Source organism: Halyomorpha halys, unplaced genomic scaffold (assembly GCF_000696795.3).
Source record: "Halyomorpha halys isolate HHAL.00 unplaced genomic scaffold, Hhal_1.1 Scaffold258.1, whole genome shotgun sequence".
Taxonomy (NCBI): Eukaryota; Metazoa; Arthropoda; class Insecta; order Hemiptera; family Pentatomidae; genus Halyomorpha; species Halyomorpha halys.
Genome location: NW_027108186.1, coordinates 400823 through 415948, shown reverse-complemented (window position 1 = coordinate 415948; position 15126 = coordinate 400823).

Here is a 15126-nt window from a genome sequence, read left to right as displayed (position 1 = left end):
ATTTATTTTTTTGACAATTCATTTCTGCAATGAATGGACCCAGGTAAATGCTGCTAAATACATACAATTTGGTTATTCTTAGTGTACTGAATGTCCCAGAATAAAAATCAATTCTTCATTTTAAAAAACAAATAAACCCATTTTTGTTTTGAAAAATTGATACATGAGTACTCTCTCTCTCTATACCACTCAAACTCAAGACTTAGGGTTGAATACATTTGAAACAAAAATGATACTTGCAAAGCTAAAAATATTGCACAAAAAACTGTCAGGAACAAAAGAGAGGAAAAGACAGAAACAACGAAGGCCTATTTGATGAAGGATAAAAAGAACATAAAAATGATAAGTGAATAAACCTTTCATAAAACTCTTATTCACCATACTAACATTCAGGTAAATGAAACAAATACTATAAGGACTATCCAAACATAAAAATTAGAATGATAAACTCGTAAATATCACTGATAAACTGGCACAAACAAGCAAATGCAAAAGCACAAATAAAATTATCCTCACGGTTCGGCTGCGTGGGTGGCTTATCTTGAGGTTGTTCAATTGCTATTAAGCATACATCTAATGAACAGTGAGAACGTATATTACAACTCGTTCTGTCAAACCGATTTAAACTAAGAGCTTTGAAAATCCTCCATTTTCATGGACTAATGTTTACAATATGGAGGGATAGGCCAAAAAAAAAAATATATATATATATATATAGAGAGAGAGATTTTCTTGTTCTTGAATTATTTACAATTATACAATAAACCATGATGCTCTGAGACTACAGTGTCAGTTTAACTGTTTATCTGTTTAACTGTCTATCAGGGCGTCTTCATACAAAGTTATATGATCAAGTAGTTAAAAAGCGACAATGCTCAAAAACTACAAGATTGAGATAAAGGTGCAGCTAATTGAAAAAATAGTCAAAGTGGCAATGGATCTAAAGGACTGTTAAGCAAACAGGAAAAAAAAAGTAACTTAGTCATTCAAAGATCGAAAGAGGCTGGTCAAGATGCGAGTAGACTGTCCTTAAAATTCCACTAGTAACCAATGTGAGGAGTATGCAACAAACAGGCTAACACGGAAAATACTACTGGCGACAAGCAAACGCCGTATATTAATATTTATACTATTCATTGTAAATACCTTAATTGTAACATGTAACAACTATATAAGACATTGTAATATAATGTATCATTTGAATTAATAAAGATTTCAATAGAATCTGCTGATCCACTTAAAGGTATCGCCTTACACGTAGTACCTCTCGATTGCGTTTAATAGCCCAGAGACAAAAGTAGGCCAAAATTAGAAGGTCTTAAGGTGAAGTCTTGCTTCACGAGGAACACCTCCTTAGGAGGCAAATGTAATAACAAATTACATAATGGATCAGTACATTATAGTACTATATTTTTGGAAATGTATACTGTATTTTATTTCTCTGACTTTTTTGGATCTCTCCTCCTTCCTTTTATCCTTTCGTAGGACCAGACGGCTAACTACCCTCCGGGCTTACATACTCATTCGTATATACATGAATAGTACCCGGTAGAACGAAGTTACCTTCCTGCAAGACCCGGAAGCTGGCTGCCCTCTGGGCTTGTAATGCTCCTTCGTACCTACAGGAATGTACAAGTCACTTCAGAATGATTGCATATGCTGCTCATAACATCTATGCATCAAATACAAACGGAACAAATGTAAAAACATTTAAAATAATTTGAAGTACTAGAGAAGTGGTTGAATGATAATGCGAATATTAATATTTCGGCAATGAGCAAATCAGTTTGGAAAATAACAATGACAAGTTGGAAAATAAATCTACAATTACAGCTGTCGAAGTGGTTGTATTAGATTAGTTGGCTTTGATACCAATTGAAGATTTGAGGTACTCTATACCATAAGACCTCAACAATGCATGCTCATACTAATTAGCTAGCTGGTTAGGAGATGAATAGATATGTTGAGTCATAGGGAAACTATCCGCAAGTCCTCGGAAACTTCACTCCGTAGGGAACGAACCTAGCGGTCGTGATGGATTAGGCAAGTCCTGCAGAAACTAGCCGTATGTCCTCACGGAAAGGAAAGAGGAGGTGACCAGTAGGAAGTAGCGTCAAAGAAAAATACATCAGATATGCCAAAAATAGTTGAAAAATATCCTAATCTAAATGTGTCTATTCCCTGTTTCTTAAGAGGGACCGATGAACTGGTACTTTTGTTTTTATTGATACCTCTAAAAACACACACAAAAAAAACAACATTATATTAAATCAACGTGGTTTCATAATTCAGATTGGATATTACCTTTTTCTACCAATGGTACTTGAAGGACAAACTGGTAGTCAGGGTAATCAATCAGCTAAGAATGCAAAGGCAAGAGAGAGACGTGGCCTGCAAGAAATTAATTTACAATGAATCAGTATATTCTTTTCTTTACGTTTACTAATTGAAATTAGATATTTACAAGGTTTATGCATTGGAACATTAAGCTATTTACAATTAATTTATTAAATCAACATTTTTAAAAACATGAGTAATCACCGGCGGGAAGCAATGAAGGTGTTAAATCTTCTGCTTGCCTATAGGTATCATCGCTATAAACCATACAAAGCTTGATGGAGTTAGTTAATATCAGCGTGCCGACATTGAGATGCTGAAGAATGTGTAGCTAGGTCCGTTGCGTAGCTTATAGGCGCCCGGAGCAAAGTTTATTTCATGAGCTTCTCTCCCAATCCGACCAAACCTTTTTTTCTCTTCTTTTGTTTGAGAGTTTTTTAGCTTTATACCAATGATCGATAAGCTTTGAATCTCTTCCCTATTCCTTGTAATTTTAATTATAAAAAAATAATATTAAGTAAACCACCTTCAATCGAAGTCGGGGTAACGCAATACGCCGCACCATAACCATGCCGACCGATACCTACCCGCTCTATCCCCACCTACTGTGTAGCTATTCAGTTATAAATAGAAAACTGTCAAAAATCAATTAGTTCTGTTCTGTTGACGTTTTGGACAAACATTGTTGTAGGGATTTTGTTTTTCAGAGCCCTGATTCTGTTGTTTTAACTTGATTTTTAATTGAATATGCGAATTTCCAATTAAAATTACGGCTGAAATATTTTTTGGCTTAAGGATATTAATTCGCTCTTTAACGTCGCTGTTTCCGAATTCTCTATTATAAGTTTTTCATCACCCATACACATTTTGAGGTTACTTTTGGTTAATTGTTTTATGTATAATCAACAACTATGGTCTTTGTAAATTGTCACACCGTGCTATTAAAATATTATTATTTTTTTTATGAAATTCGATTATTACCTTACGTCCGTCACGTTATCTCCTAGTACCTTTCGGAGGTTTCTTTCAATTCCTACACTTTGAAAATAGCTGTCGTGTCATGGCGCATTCAAAAATGCGGCTAATGGTTAGCAGATGTTACATTTTAGTGGTATTTCTTTATTAATCAGAAATCTCAGTATTAGTCTTGTATTCCCAAATCTTATTCTAGTGATGACAACCTCTTCTTCTGTGGTTGTTATAACTTAGTCGGGGTTTAATTTTTTTTTTTTTAAATATTTTCCAATTTAGTGTGTCGCTCGGTGGTATTACCATAGCTGGATCCAGATCTTCATAGCTTGGTATTTTAAGTGGTTCCTAATATCAGAAGAGGTGTAATCATTGCATACTTCAATCATTAATAATTCTTCTTCCTTGGCTTCTTGATCAGCCGTTTCATTTCCTTTAATTCCCGCAGCTGTGGTTTCCTAACAATACATAGTTTTTAATCAATATTCAATATTACAAAGTTTTTTGTGTATATAGAGGCAAATAACTTCATAAAAGATAAAGAGTCTGTACACAAACAATTTTTTCTTCTCCACGGTGAAATTGCTGGTTGTATGTAGAAGGCTGTGGTAAATACATTGGAGTCTATTAAAATTGAATACCCTGCATTACTATTTGATTTGGAGCCATGTATATAAATGTGCTTACTATTTATGATGATAAACTATCATTATCATTTCCGTAACCTTGCTGCTTGTTATGTTTATATTATAGTTTCATGATCACATGTCCACAAAGCAGTAGTAGAGAGATTAAGACTAAGGAAGCAGCAGGAAGAGATGGCATCGTTGATTCACAAAAAAGGCAATACTAACGAATGTGAGAACTATAGACCTATCTGTCTATCCCAGGTTGTGTACAAGCTCTATACCTCAATACTAGAAAAGAAAATGAGAGAGCTAGTGGAGAAAGACTTAGAAGAGGAACAGGTTGCTTTCAGGCCTCAATGCCAGACCCAGATAAATAAATCGTGGGGACGAGAAAGCGTATCTTCTTGGCAGCCTTTGATTCGGTCCCTAGACAAGAACTGTGGTGTGCTCTTTCTGAAAAAAAAAAAAAAAATCCCGCTAGGATTGATAGAAGCTATAAAGTTCAACCACGATTCCAAGGGAATAGTATAAATTAATGGAAGAGAGTCCGATACCTTTGCAATTGAGAAAGGAGTAAAGCTAGGAGATAGTTTGAGTCCCCTTCTGTTCATCATTTAAATGGATGAAATCCTGAAAATGTGCAAACGGAAGACAGCCCACACTAATATTGGAAAATGGAACATGAGGACAATACTGGAGAAGGTAATGGTATTTGTGGATGACATTTTCCTGATAGCAGATAATAAAGAGAACCTACAACAAGCTCTAACTGAATGGGAAGCTGAGCTGGAAAGAAAGGGAATGAACATCAATGTCAGGAAAAGCAAAATAATGCATAAAGGCCGGGAACAGGAAAACATTGAAATACTTTGCAAAGGTGAACAAATAGAAATGGTGGACGAGTACACTTACCCAGGAACAGTGATCAGGAGGAATGGAAAAGTAGACCAAGAGATATCCAATAGGATAAAGAAGGCAAATGCAATATACTACCACCTCTGCAATACAGTTATAGGGAAGAGGGAGGTATAAAATAATGTTAAAGTATATATCTTTATGGCTGTATACCTACCTACCCTCCTTTACGGAAGTGAAAGCTGGGTATAAATTGATAAGCTCCTATGCAAAGTTACTGCAATGGAAATGAGATACCTATGGAAAATGGCAGGCAGAACTAGAAGGGATAGCATACAAAATGAGAGGACAAGACAGGATGTTGTAACTGTCTCAATAAAGCATACCATTGAAAAGAGACAACTCAGATGGTTTAAACATCTCTGTCGGATGAGTGAAGACGGATACAAGAAAATATTTTGAGGCAAGTCCAACAGGAAAATGCCAAAGAGGGAAACCCAGAATACAATGGAAAGACTAAATCTCCAGAGTGGGAGGGAAAACTAGGATGCCATGAGGTTGCTGGCTTGGGATCGAGAGGCTTGGTTTGCTTGGACAGAGGCACCTCCACGCTGAAAGGCACTGAGGAGGAAGAGAAAGAAGAAGATCACAAGTCTGTTTCATTCTCCACTATCATTTTTATCTATTTTATGCTCTGTAATTATTGCTTAATAAGCATTGCTTTGTAGGTAGTTATTACATTTATTAAGCAAGAACAGATAAATTTCTGAATTATGACCATCTCGTTGTCGGTCAATCCTCAATGAATGCTGATAGGTATTGGAATAATTGGTATGGAACTTTTAATATTTTTTTAGCTCCTGATACACTTACTGATGTAAAGAAGCGCCAATTACTAATAAGTTTTGTCTCTCCAACTGTCTACCCTTACTTATTCAGTGTCTTTCTTTAGAAGGGGCGTTACCACACTACCAAATCTTTTACGTCAAACCGAAAAATGATATTTATGCCCGCCATTCTGTATCAAAACGCAAACACAATCTATTGAGCAAAGACTGCGAATTTAATCGCAAAGATTATGTGTGGGATACCTGTTTTAGTGGAATAACTATGTCTACCATACGCCACGAGACTTTTGGAAAACAATGTTTTTTCCTTAGATGACGCTTAATAACAGGCATTTTTACTTGAAATGGCGCATAAACATATGATTTTTCCCCTCCTGAATTGAATATTGCCTCACTAACTGATCAAGATCCCCTTGTATTAAAAACCCACTTCCAGCAACCTTTCATTAGTATTCCTTTCTAAGTCAGTCAGTTTACTGAACTGTTGTAGGACCAGTAAGGGATTTTGGTTATCATTGGTTTTTTCTATGTCAAAATCTCTATATCTTATTTCAGATTGTAGAATTACACATACTTTATAACTAGGTACAAGCTTTATGAAGTATACGAAAGCGTTAAAAATAAAGAAATAATCAAAAGTTCTTTTAGTAAACCAGTTACGATTTCCTTCTGATTCAGCAAAACATTGGTCCATAGTTTATTGTTTCTTTAAGTCATCTGTGCAAAGGTGACTTCATTAGGAACTGTTTTTCCCAAGATAAAGTTCGCGGATCTATCGAGTTTCAGGATTCCATCCGAGAATCATTGTGGAAGTGGTAAGAGATATTCCAAGGCTAAAGATGCTGAACGAAATGGAATGGACAGTGTGGGATATGAGAGTATAGGTGAACGGGAGAAACGCTTATTTTGTTTATGTTGAGGAGACTGATTAGTAAAGGTCCTAATAACTTTTAAAAATAAAATAATTTTCATTAAAATCGTCAGTTTATACACTAACTTTTTTTGGTTTTATGTTAGTAACGAATAAAATAATTCTTATTTTTTCTTAGCGGCTATCAGTAATTTTTTCCTCTTCTTTGATACCTCTAATTTCTTTCTTTTTTTTTTTTGAGGGTGAGGGAAGAGGAGCATGTTTTTGAAATAGGGTAATGTTGACCTAATTAAAATATTATAAGGAACAGTTACATTGCGATCCCTCATCTTTAGTTTTTCCACAATATCTGCGTAGTAGATATTTTTTACATGTCGTTTTGAGAGATATGCAACAATGCTGTTGCAAGTTGTTGTCATACTACAAGCTCATCCGATATCTGATACTTTTTCAACTAACAGGCTTCTATCTTTCAATTTTTAAACGTTTATGAATAAAAAACGGTGATACTTTTTTGAAATCTAAAGGATTTCCTCATTATCCGTTTCAGTTATTTTTTTGTGTACTAATGCATGTCCAGTTTGGGAAAAATTAAAATGTAAAAAGTTAAAATTGAATTAGAAAAGGTTATAATTCATTCCAAAATATTCTTAAGATTCACTATAGAACTAAGGATATAGTTTAACCATATCTGTATTCAAGAAAGGTTACAAAAGTTTATGGCCAAATACTGGACAATATGCTAAGTATGAATAATTTATAAGTTCTATGCACCATATCTCAGGGAGAAATTAATAATTCTTGCAGAGAAATACCCACCTTCAGAACTCTACGATAACTGAGGACCACATATCTTCTGTGATAATGATTAAGAAAGTTTGGCTGTTTAGATCCATAAAAAGTATCCTATTTCAGATAGCAGACTCACATATTTTATAAAAAGGTATAAGTTTTATGAAATGGTGTCCATAATTGTTTAAAATAAAGAAAATAATCAAAACTCTTCTTGCAAATCAGTTACTATTTCCTTTCACAAACAAAATTTCCCAAGCAATCTTCGTAAATAAAAACATAGTATAGGCAAGATTTTGAAAATTTCAGGATATGTTTAACTTACATATTTTATTGTTTGATATAACTTGTATGCCTTACATAACTTTTAAAAATACTGTAAATCTTATATTGCAGGAATAGGTTGAGGCGAATTGATTTTAAAAATGGCAAACTAAACAAAAAAAAAATATTCAATTGACAAAAAAGAACTACAGTAATTATCCATTATTCATTCCTGAGTTTGCAGGGAAGCTCTATTTTTTAAAATTTAAAATTCAATCAGTCTATAAAATTAATAATGAGAAATGTTTTTGAAACAGGCAAAAATGAATCTCAAAAAAATTTGTAATGAATCAACAATGTCTGAAATAATTGATAACAATTAAGTTCCAAATATACTAATAAATTTAATTATTTTCGTGGGTAAAAAAAGTAGTTGTAATACGTTTAAAACAAAAATAAAATTTCAATAAACCATAATTTAAATTATTATTTTAATCTTTAGAATTTCTCTTAAAAGTGGGCTTAAATAACATGCCATTGAAAATCTAAAACGATCAGCTAACCATATCTTAACTTTCATAAACCATAGTTATTTATACCACCATTTCTACTTACTAAAGCATTCTCATACAAGCTAAACAACTTGAAATAGTATGCCTCAAACAGTTTAAAATCAGCATTTTATTGAACTAAAAACATTAACTATTATTAAATTAAAAAATAAAAAGTAATATAGAGAAATAATGAACATTAAAAGAGGCAATATAAGCATTGAAAAGTATTGTTTACTGTTCAGTAAAATAAACATACATATGGTAATTATATATTAATGAAATATAATGTAAGATTTGAAATACAGTTCAAACGAGGATTCATTAAACTTATATAAGAGAAATTATCATGGAACTATAGGGTGGATATACTGCTCTCAATAGTTTAAAAAAATATTAAATTGTAACCCATTTATCAAAATCATTATATATAAAATCTCTAAAAACAATAGATAATAATTTCAATTCAAATGAGTAGTCATTTCACTATGTTAAAAAACAACTTATTAAAAAGGATATGTTTTATATAATGAAATACTTTGCAATAGAAATTAAGCATGAAGTGACCTAAAAAAATAAAAATGAAAGAATCAATTGTTTTAGTAAAAGATACATAATGCATGAACTATTCCCTTGTATATTTGATTTAAAAATGTCAATCGTGTGAGGGCAATTTCATAATCTTAACAATTAGGACGAGGAAAATGAAAATAAATATAATAAATAAGGGCACGAGATGAGAGAAAAATATTTTAATCAATTATATTTATTATTCTAAAAATAAATCATAACCATTCTCACTATTACTAAATTTCTTTAAATAAGTTTATGAAAATGAAGCTGAAGTCCCCCAAACCTTCCTTCCATAATGTAACTTGAATTAAAACTTAAATCTAAGAATAAAAAAGTTGAGTCATGCAGATGTTGAACAGTAAACCATCCTTTAACTAATATGGTCCAATTAAATTGTGAACTCAACATTTTAAAAATGCAGGTGTAATTTCATAATAATTTATTACATATTAGAAAACACCATTCATTCCTTCTCAAACATAAATATTAAAATTTAACTGAACTGACAACTAGTATCTCAAAATTATATGGTAAACATTCATGCATTTAAAAACAAAATGGTTCATCTTCCTCTAAGACATTAACCTCTTAAATTTCATTGTGGTGCTGAATATTATAATATGGCTCAAATATATCAAAAGAAACATACATGATGCCTTCAAGTCACATTTTAAAATAAAAAACTTAAAAATAACAAAAATGATCATATTATGCTGACTGGAATAACCATTAACACTCAAAATTTTAATGTTCACACAAAAAGATTAATTAAACTTGAAGATCCCTAATAATTAAATGCAAGTAAAAACAAGATTCTAATTTTTAAAAAAGAATCAATTAATAAAAACAAGTACTGAAGTACATGGTTATTTTTAAACTAGAGTAAGAAAACAATTTATAGTAAAAAAAACTGATTACTCCACAAAAACATTCACAAATTTTAAAAATATTCCTTTTGAAAACCACCAAAGTATCTATTTACATTTTTCTATATATATATATATTTATGTATAAATTGATATATCAAAAATAAATCTAACAACATGTTTAGAGAGTGAATAAATTTTATTTTTATTTATTATTTTAGAGACAGTTTGAAATTATTTCTTTCTAAAACCATGATGTAAATATTCAGCAGGGATGATAAATTTTTTTGATTACTTAATTTCATAACATCAAATGCACTTCCCAATAACTTGAAAGAGCGAACAAGAAACTAAATAAATATGACAAAAATTGGTTTTGGAAATACACAACTTAATTATTTATATATAACAATTAAAGCTAATACCGTTGGAAAACATCTGATTGAATAATGGATTTAATAATAGAATTTCTTTAAATCCTTTGTCAACTAAACTTCAGAACTAAGAGAAAATCAATTTTAAAACACCATTTAATGAGGTTCTGTAATTGAGTGTTACTACTATTCTCTTAAAAGGTACAGTAGCCATCATTATGCCTAAAATTTACAACACATTATTGAAAAAGTGGAAAATTTCACCATGTTTTTAATTATTTTTTATGAATGAAAAAAAATTTTTATTTAAAATTAGATATACAATGGAAGAAATTTTTTATCTACAGATTTATACATTTAAAGTGAATTATTAATAAATTATCACAAGCCATAACAATATAAATAAATGAGGTTCATCAGATAGATAAACAAAAATATATTAATGAATGAAACCAAAGTTTGATTTTTAACAAAATAATTTATCTAGTCACTTAAGAGATTTTCCCAAAGATACTGGAATGAAATAATGATGGATAGGTAAAAAAATAATTGTTATAATTATCTTTGATAATTCTTCAATAAGATGGGGACAAAATCATGTTTGGTTACATGTTAATGAAACATGAATATAATGGAAGAGCTTTTTACCATGGGCTAGTGCATAACAGAATATTAAATAACATCAAAAAGCTAAAATATTGCTGATAGAGCATGGTATAACTTCTTCAGTTTAAAAAATAAATTTTGGCAAGGCTATCATATAATCACATAAATGTGTTAAATTATTTAAAAATATATTTTCTCTCCTAAAAAAAAGTAATTTGCGCTATTCATTAAAAATTATAAGTTATCCTAATAAAATAATACATTCCATTAAGAAAGTATTTTATTATTTAATATTTATCTAAGCTAAGGACATTTTTTTCAGGCACTACAGATGTGTATGGTTTCCGTGGATGCCAATTGGGATGTTTAATGAACTTTTTTTTTTTCAAAATAACTTACATTAAAAAAATATTGACATTACAACAAAGCTAATAGATTTAAATAAAACCAGAAAATCTAACTATTCACTGCTACCTGTTAATCCTATTTAAAATGATTTATATCATTAACCAAAACCATGGAGGAATAATCCTTATTCTCAAAAATAAAAAACCATTATTTATACAGAAAATTAATTCAGCACTTCATTGAGAAAAAAAAAAACGATGACTAGTTCTAATGGTGTAATATGACTAGACAATTTAAAATTGATCACAATCCAGCAAGGATAAATGTCTTTATTACTATTGAATAAGTCAAAAGCAATTAAATTAACTTATTCAAGAAACTTGTTAAGTCCAACACGAGCTAAAGGTTAGAATCAAGATTAAGTATTTTAAAACAAATTTAATAATATCTAGTTTTATATTCAAGACTTAAGAAATAAAATTATGGATTACTAAAGAACTACAATAATACAAAATTATATTTTAAAGACTGAAGGGGAAAAATTCATTAAAATAACAAAAGTAATATGGATTCAATAGAGTTCAGCATTCTAGACACAAGCGATGTTTTTAGATTTTCAAATAATTAAAAGAAATAAATATTTAAAAAATAGGCTAATTCCAAGTAATTTGAAGTATCTTATATTCCATACAAATTAAAACATGATCAACCTGAATGACAGTAATTGATAAGATTACTATTTCATTAGAATGATTATCAATCATCTAAGGAAGATTTGCTGATTTATTGCCACAAATACCTTCTCTGCCAATAAAAAAACCCAACTACTACTCATCCGAAAAAGCCCACTATAGCCAACCTGAATATATATATATATGATGCAATCAGTGCACCAAACATTGATAGGATTAGAAACAAACATACAGATGACTAACTATAAATTTTTCTCTAACTTTATAATCAATAAATTGTGATTCCATTTCTTTCATATAATCAAAACTTCTTATTTGGCAACTATATCCCTAAACAAGATCTATTTTGTATTATTTTTTAGTTGGGAGAATAACTTAAAAACATTGGTCACAACCCTATACTAATAAATATCGAATTGGTAGCACCTGACCACCTTGAGTGGAAATAGAATATTAATAGTAAAAAAAAAACAAACACTGTTCTACAAAATTTTAACAGGTTTCTAAGAATACTAAGTAGATAAAATGAACAACAAAGGGATATTTGAATGTCAGTAGAGTAGTACAACTTTAAAATTAAAGTATTAAGTGGTTATCTTCATAAGTGATAATCACATTAATACTGAATTTTTTTTTTTTTTTAAAACCATGAAGTCGTCATTTCTAAGCAAATATCTTGTTAGTCCATCAGAATTGAAATGAAAGGAAAACATCAGGACAAATTAATAATTTAAAAAACAAAAACCAAAAATACATTCACACATAATTAATACTAAAAGTAGAACATACAGTAATTAACACATCAATTTTTAACAATTATATGGCACCGCTGATTTTCATTAATCAGTACTGTAAAACTGGCATCATTCCTATGAAATTCTTTATCCCAAAGAATACAATAAATATGGCTTTGAATCAGAAGAAAAAAGGTTAAAAATACAAGCTATAGGTGTAAGGACCCTTTCTAATATTTCATATATATGATTAAAAAATTTAGGAGCATGTGTAGAAAACGGAAAATCAACTTTTACTTATAAAAAAAAAAGTAAAAATATCAAAATAAATTGAAATGAGCGCAAGAAGGATCCAAATGTCATATCTGTGACTTAAAATGCTAACATGCAAACTATTGTTTCATATCAAAGCAATAGCTTGTTTAACGATTTTTTTCTTCTTCGGAATCTTTGGTTATTAACAAGGTTATGCTTAGAAAAAAAAAATCATTGAAAAACTTTGCTTTGATGCTATAAAATGTTTAAATTGCCAGTTCATGAAATCATAAATTATACCAATCACCTACATAATTATTAAAACTACTATTGACAGAAATTCATTCATAATGGTTGCCAATAAAAATACTTTCTTTAACACAGTAGAAAAAACTTTTTAAATAGAAACATACACTTAGTTATATTTTAAATATTCAATAAGATCATTTATTTTATGGAATTAAAAGCAATATAAAAACAATTGGCAAAGGAGACGGAGAGAAACTAGAGTATATAAATATAACAAGAAAGCAAACAATAGAAATGATCTCCACAATTTACTTGAATTATAAAATTAGAAACAAGACAATTTATGAAATAAAAATAAAATTCGATCATTGATAAGCAAGTTACTAAAGAATTATTTGTAAGTAGTCAGGATGATTAGAGAATATATAATATAACAAAATAAAAATGAGTACAAACCACATATTGCTTTAAGTTTAATTAGAATTACGGGTTTTAAATAATCATACTAGTATAAAAAAGATAAAGGCAAGAATGCATAAAACATGGTTTGGTAATAATATTAATCATTATTTTCATGGATGTTATACTGATAAATTTGGTTTAATAATTACTAGTACATACCAAATAAAAAAATGTTTGTTATCAACCTATTAAACATTAGTGGAAATATACAGCATAAGATTTTAAAGCTGTCGTAATAAGCAGCTTAGTTTATTACCAACATATTAATAAATGAAACATCAAGTATAAATTATACCTATAAGTGGTAATCTTCAATAAAATTAATATTTAGATTGAGTGAGGATGTATATAATAATGCTATCTGATCATTTCTGCACAATAAAATAAACATCAATAAATAAGTAAAATAATTATCGATGACTTTAGATATACCTAAAACTGACTTATTAATAAAACAGTGCAGCATAACTATCAAACTGCCATGTGGAATCAATCAATAATAGTCTTCTTTTTATCAAGGATAATAATTTCAAGTAAGTACCAAAATTCCTAAAAATGGCTATTGTTTGTATGAATCTTTTAACTGTTAAACTTCAGCCTCAGAATTTTAAAATAATTCTAATGCTGTATTAGGTTCTTACTTAAACTATAGCAAGTTGATACTAATTGACTCTTTATTTTCATATTTTGAAAGGTATGATAATAATAATTGCAATTTGTCTATGGAAAATAAACAAACAGATTAGATAAGACTAATCTTTTCCATACTTAAATTATTAATATTTATATTTATACATTCAGTTGAAATTTTTTTTCAAAACATTTGGGTTTTAGAGTATAAAAACAAATTTACTAAAACTCATTTTAAGTTCGCAGTACTTTGCATGCCTAATCAATTACTAACCAAATATTTTGTTTAATAAGGAAAATTCAAGGACAATAACCAGCACTATTATAATTAGTTTACATTAACTAAATTCATTAACAGATTTTTAAGGATGCCATGATCAAATAAGGATGTATACAATGGTTCTGAATAATTTCAACTTCTTATATCAATAAATATAACTTATTTCTCAAAATAATAATATGCAAATACTATGAGAGAAACGAAAGGAAAACATGTATGTTGATCATAAGATAAGATAATACAAAACCAGAATGAAGAGCAATCAAATATTTTACAAAAATAATGAACTTCATGTCACCAATAAGTAAAAAGTCTAAAAACATATTTACACATAAAACACTAAGTCAAAACTAGATTCATATAATCAATTTCAATTCATTATTAACCATTAGATTCATATAATCAATTTCAATTCATTATTAACCACTAGATTCATATAATCAATTTTAATTCATTATTAACCACTAGATTTATATAATCAATTTCAATTCATTATTAACCACTAGATTCTTATAATCAATTTCAATTCATTATTTACCACTAATGTGAACAAATAATTTCAATAACATAATTTTATCTTACACAGATGTACTATGCAGCAATGATTTTATCGTAAAGCACTTCAAAATATCTTGCCTTTACTTTTTTAAAGGAATATGACTACTTGAAACCCTGAATTGACCTTAGATAGCCAGTATCTAATAGCCTTTATGTTGCAATTTCTTTAATGTTGCCTTTTTTAAATTAATGTCTATTTAGTATAAATTGATACCAGATCAAGAAGTTATACCATATAAATCAATTTGCCATAACCTTTAAAATTACTGCTATTTGCATTTCTTTCCTCTTTAGTTCTATCCTCTGAATCCCAATCATTACATTAAAAAAATAAACAAAGTTAACAACAACAAATTAAAAATAACAAAAGAATCAATTTCATA